Genomic DNA, 6,508 nt, shown 5'->3' with positions numbered 1-6,508 from the left:
ATGGTGGACAATGATGCAATACTGGGAATCATGGCCTAGCCAAGTTGACACACATTTTTGGAGTACACAATTCAGTCTAGGACAACTGTATTAATCTCTCTGTATTATGGAAAAGGAAGTTAAGGGACCCAACTCAGAGTCACATTCTAACTGATAACAGGACTTCTGGCATCACTGGGTAATGTGAACGGTGAAGTATTTGACTACTAGCTGAAAGGTTGGTGGTTCAAACCAACCCAGAGGCATCTTGGAAGACAGGCCTAGCAATCTTCTTCCAAAAGGGCATAGCCTTGAAAACCCTATGGAGCAGTTCTCTGCACACACGTGTCATGAGTCAGAATAGACTCAAGTGCAACTAACAACAACAGAATTTCCGACTTGGAGTCCACAACAACAAAACCAAAATGGTGTAGAATGAATTGGTACGTGTGGGTGGGGGCAACAGAGACCAAGAGACCCATCAAGAGGCAATGGCTGTCACCTTGGTGTCAGTTACTATGAGTGGTGGCAGTGGGTAGAGATAGATCCAGAGGTCCTATTAAAAGAATGTAAATCAAATGTCAGCTAAAGTCACCTTGTCCTTTAAGATTTACATAAAGTTGGTTCAAGCTCTTAATGTGCGTAATCCAGTACTCTTACAATGGTTTCTGCAAATTTACAGGGGATTATGTTCTCATAATAACTTCTGGTTCCATTTCCGTTTCTGGTGAACTCTCTCTCCCACCTCAGAACCCATGGCTACTTTCTTTCTCAGCTCCATACCAACTTAGATGTAGACTCCACACAACACAGAACATTTTTGTGTTTGTCAAACTTTGCTAAAGGTTTGAAGGAATGATGTTTTACATTGCCGCAATGCAAACCATTTAAGTTAAATATCAATTAGACCTCCCTGCCCTGACAAGATCTTTAGCAGCCTAACATGATAATTCTTCAGGGACCTTTCTCTGAAGACTCCAGCTTCCCACCATCATGTGTGGACCCTTTTCTCCATTGAATCTCCATTATCTCTCGATTTCCTGACTCTATTTTAGAGAGAACATTAGTTTTCCACACTCTATCAGTCCTGGACCTATAATTGCATAAAACATTCATTAATAAGGTCTGTGAAAATCGAAGACCAGCCATTCTGGGTCTTAGTCTTCAGTAGCATAGGTAAATTATCTGAGACTGAACTTTCAGTCATTTCTTTTTCGTCATACTCAAAAACCTCTATAAATAGAAGGAAGAAGTATAGATAATCACATTCCCCCTGAAATAAGTATGCCAACTCTCCCTACAGTTCTTCCCCAAACTCACACATAAACCTAGAAAGCAGAAGTAGCTATAGTTAGTTTTTACTTTCAATTGCATCTTTTTTATTCCACTTGTTAAAGAAAGAATAAGTGACTAAGACTAATTATTTATGAAGTTTAAAGAAGAAAGAGAAGCAAAAAATAATATTATCACAAAAGTTGGAAAATTGTCAAGGGAGGCAGGAAGCATGATGAAGTGTTTAGTTTTGTATACGCTGGGTTTGAAGGCCCTCGTATTGAGACATGAAAATTTTCAGTAGTGAGCTGGACATTCAAGTTCAGAACAGAAGGAAGAGGTCAGGACTGGAGCTTAGATGACATTAGAGATCAGCATAAAAGTGATAATTGAAACTATGAGAAAAGCCATGCTTTTCAAAGAGAAATGAATGAAAGGAACTAGGGAACGAACAAAGATTATGCCTTAGGCAATGCCTACAGCTACCAGTTGGTAGGAGGAATAGAAAAAACAATGACACAGAAGGACCCTAAGCACTGAAGAAGTTGGAAGAGAATCAAAAGCAAATCAAAACAACTTACTGTGACAAAAGGCACCGCACGAGTTTCAAGAGAGAGCTGTCAGTAGTGTCAGAGACCTAAAGTAGGTCAGGGATAAGCACTTCCAAAGCCCTGGTGGTATAGTGGTTAAGATCTTGGCTGCTAACCAGAAGGTTGGCAGTTTGAATCCACCAGATGCTCCTTGGAAACCCTATGGGGCAATTCTACCCTGTCCTATAGAGTCTACTCTGAGTTGGAATTGACTTGATGGCAATGGGCTTGTTTGTTTTTTTTTATTTTTATTTTTTAAAGGCATATAAGAGGTCTGGTAAGAAAGTGAAGAATTTCTTATCACTTTAGTTTTGCAGTGTGTTGGGGATAAAATTCAGATTGCAAGATGGTGGTAGTAGTAGCAGTAGCATTATCTAATATTTGTTGGGGCACTTAACTTACCCCTAGCGTTGCCAGATAAAATACAGGATGCTCAGTTAAATTTGAATTTCAGATAAATAATATTTAGCATAAGGATGTCCCATTTCAGATAAGCAATCTAAAATTGTTTTAAAATTCAAAATTTAAAGTTGACATTCAAATTTAATTAGGCATTCAATATTTTTATTTGTTAAATCTGGCAACCTAACATATGCCAGCCACTATGCTAAGCATTTTATATACATAATTCATTTAATCCTTACAGCGTTCAACTCATTTAGGAGGTTTATTGGGTTTTGTTCCCCACTTCCCCAAGGAAACCTTATAGAAAATATACCGACAAGTTTTATAAATTTGCATTGATTAATATGGCTATTTATTAAGGGACATTAATGCTGAGAAGGGAACATAGCAGACACCATTCCTTCCCTTATGAAGCTTAGCCTGTCCATTAAAAGTAAGCCAATGTAATCATTAAACCTATGTGTGTGTGTGTGTCTGTGTGTATTCATATAATGTTTACTGTATTACCTCTAAAGAGCTTCAAGCTTCACTCAAATCTAGGGTAAAATACTTAGCGTCTAGGATATAATGTATGCATAATGAGCATTGAAAAAGGCGTTACCTACCTGTTGCTGTCAAGTCGATAGCAACTCATAGCGTTCCTATAGGACAGAGTGGAACTGTCCCATAGGGTTTTGAAGGACCGGCTAGTAGATTTGAACTGCCAACCTTCTGTTTAACAGCCGAGCTCTTAACCACTGCACCACCAGAGCTCCAGAAAAGGTGTTAGAAGCATTCAAAACACCATTCATCATTATGAGTACCATCTGGAACAGAAATTTAAATAGAATGCAGAATCTACCATGATTATTTCAGTAATACCTTATAAAAGCAAAGCCCAGTAGCATTGAATATAATAGATATCTGATGAAGTGACCTTATTTATTAATAAGTCTTGCATTTCACACTACAAAAGTAGGCAAACCTGGGTACATAAATTGGCACAACATTATTGGTTTGGAACTGACAAACACATTAAAAACTCAGTATCGTAATAAAGTGCATGTATTAATAGATTATTTCACAGCTTATAATATGACCTGTTTGGGCAGTGGAATTTGATACACATTTTAATACAACCTATTATTAAGGAGTGAATTGCTGTTATAGAGGTGCTTAGGGATATAATAGCTGGACCAATAAGCGACATCATGATAAAGGGAGAAAATATTGAAGTTGTAAAGGAGTTCATTTTACTTGGATCCACAATCAACACTCATGGAAGCAGCAGTCAAGAAATCAAACAATGCATTGCATTGGGCAAATCTGCTACAAAAGATCTCTTTAAAATGTTAAAATGGAAAGATGTCACTTTAAGGAATGAAGTGTGCCTGACCCAAGCCATGATGTTTTCAATCGCCTCATATGCACATGAAAGCTGAACGATGAATAAGGAAGACAGAAGAAGAATCGAAGCCTTTGAATTATGGTGTTGACAAAGAATGTTGAATTCACCATGGACTGCCAGAAGAACGAATAAATCTGTCTTGGAAGAAGTACAGCCAGAATCCTCCTTAGAAGCGAGGATGGCAAGACTTCGTCTCACATGCTTTGGACATGCTATCAGGAGGGACTAGTCCCTGGAGAAGGACATCACGCTTGGTAGAGTAGAGGGTCAGCGAAAAAAAGGAAGACCCTCAACGAGATGGATTGACACAGTGGCTGCAACAATAGGCTCAAGCATGACAACAATTGTGAGTATGGCACAGGATCGGGCTGTGTTTCATTCTGTTGTACACAGGGTCGCTATGAGTTGGAACTAACTCAGCACCTAACAACAAAAACAGGGATATAGTGAAAGGAACCTAGTATTAAGCGTAAGATGACCCAAGATATTTTTCCTACACCATCATTTACCAACATTTTATTTTGGATATGTTTTTGTTTCTCTCTGAGGCTAGATTTTCTCATCTGTAATAATCCTTGCCTATTGCACGCGAACATTGTGAACTATGTACATGAAAGTCTCCAGAAAAATTATAAATTCTATACAATATAAGGAGACTTTATTATTATATCCTTAGCAAGGACAGAAGGAAATATGGTCCATGTAGTCCAAATGTGATTTAACATATGATTTTGGAATTCCCCCAATGTAGGCTAATTTTTCATTTGACATTGTAATATTTTCAAGAAGTCATAGTAGAAAGCAGAGTTTCAGTCTCATTTCAGCCATTAACTAACTGTATTAGCAGTTTTCTTGTCTGAGAAATGAGAGTATTATATTCAATGTTTGCTACAGCATCTCTCCCATCTCTATAATATTTGAATGTCCAGTGATATAGTCAGATAATATGGCACCCAAGTGTCCTGGATGATGGCGTTAATTTTTGAATCCTAGATTTTAAATTTTTGTTGCAGAAAATTTATGTAGTGAATAATCCACAAAGGAATAATGAAATTAAAATTCTAATTTATAAAAAGAAAGCAAAGGGTTGATTTATCCTATCTCAGATACATCTTTCTCTAGGAAAATTCTGCCTGATAACTCATTCATTCTACAGATATGTATTAAGCCAATCAGTTCTAAACCTATTGCTATCCAGCCTATTGCTACTCATAGGACAGGGTAGAACTTCCCCATAAGGTTTCCAAGGTTGTAATCTTTACTGAAGCAGAACGCCACATCTTTCTCTCGAAGAGCAGCTAGTTAAGTTCCAACATCGGACCTTTCGGTTAGCAGCCGATCACTTAACCACTATGCCACTATGGCTCCTTAATCAGTACTAACCGAAAAAACCAAATCCGATGCCGTTGAGTCAGTTCCGACTCACAGTGACCCTATAGGTGTTGGCAAATAAAACTATGACCAAAGTCCTTGAGGTCAAGAGTAGAGACAATCAGAAAACTCAAAATTACAGTACAGTGCAATGAGTGTAACAATGGGGCTGAAGAAAGCATAAGGAGATGCTTATGCATTAGAAAGGATCAGGAAAATAAGCTTTAGTAGATCAGGGAAGAAATCCCAGAAAAGGTGATATCAAGGATAACCCCTAGAGGGCAACAGTGAGTAGATGTTTTAATCACGTGTGAGTGAATACCGTGATATGTGGAAATTGTAGGGAAGGTGTTCCAAGGGAAGGGCATAAAAGAAATAAAAGAGGGATGCATTTGACAAAGCATGGTTATGGGTGTATTACCCAGTAAGCAAGCCAAGGTAAGCACTGTGCTTACGTTGCTTGCTGGGTAATCTGCCCCTCAGTATGGTAGAATTTCAGAGACAGTAGCATAAGAGGAAAATGGTTAAGAGTTGAGTTTGGAGCGCTAAGGAGAAAAGAGAAAGAAGCCTTATAAACCAATGGGTGTGTAGGTGGGGGAACTACAAGAAAGAGAGTCAAGTGAGATAACCAGATTTCTGGCCATACTTAGACTTACTGAGGTGATTTTATAGATTTTTTATATTGCTAAATTGTATGCCTTAAAAATTGATTTTCTAAATGTTGGTTCCTCATGTATACGAATAAAATAAAATTTAGCATATTAGTCTTATATCCAGAACATTTGCTGAATTCTTAAAAACACCTGTTTTCTCACAACAGAGAGTCCCTGACAGAGTAGGAGAAAAGAAGGATGCAGAACTCAAACTCAAATTCTAGTAAAAAGACCAGATTTAATGGTTTGATTGAGACTGGAGGGATCCTAGAAGACATGGCCCCCAGACTCTCTGTTAGCCCAAAACTAAAACCATTTCCGAGGCCAACTCTTCAGACAAAGATTAGACTGGACTATGGGACATAAAATGATACTCGTGAAGAGTGTGCCTCTTAGCTTAGGTAGATACATGAGACTAAGTGGGCAGCTCCTATCCAGAGGCAAGATGAGAAGACGGAAAGGGTCAGGAGCTGGTTGAGAGGACTCGGGAAATCCAGGGTGGAAAGGAGGAGTGTGATGTCACTATATACGGAGAGCAATAAGGGTCACATAACAATGTATGTATAAATTTTTGTATGAGAGACTAACTTGAATTGTAAACTTTCAGTTAAAGCACAATAAAAAAAAATCTGTTTTCTTATGTGAGTTGTGAGTGTTCTTTATATATCCTATGTATGAGTACTTTATCAGATATATTTTTTGCAAATATTTTCTCTCAGTCTGTGGCTTTTCTTTTCATTTTCTTAACAGTACCTTTGAAACAGTAGATGTTTTTACATTTGATGAAGTCCAGTATATTATTTTTTTCTTTTATGGTTCATGCTTTTTGTACTGAGCAAATAATTTGAGAA

Source organism: Trichechus manatus, unplaced genomic scaffold (assembly GCF_000243295.1).
Source record: "Trichechus manatus latirostris isolate Lorelei unplaced genomic scaffold, TriManLat1.0 scaffold00094, whole genome shotgun sequence".
In the NCBI taxonomy this organism is placed as follows: Eukaryota; Metazoa; Chordata; class Mammalia; order Sirenia; family Trichechidae; genus Trichechus; species Trichechus manatus.
The sequence above is the reverse complement of the archived record's forward strand: the minus strand, read 5'-3'. Positions refer to the sequence as shown.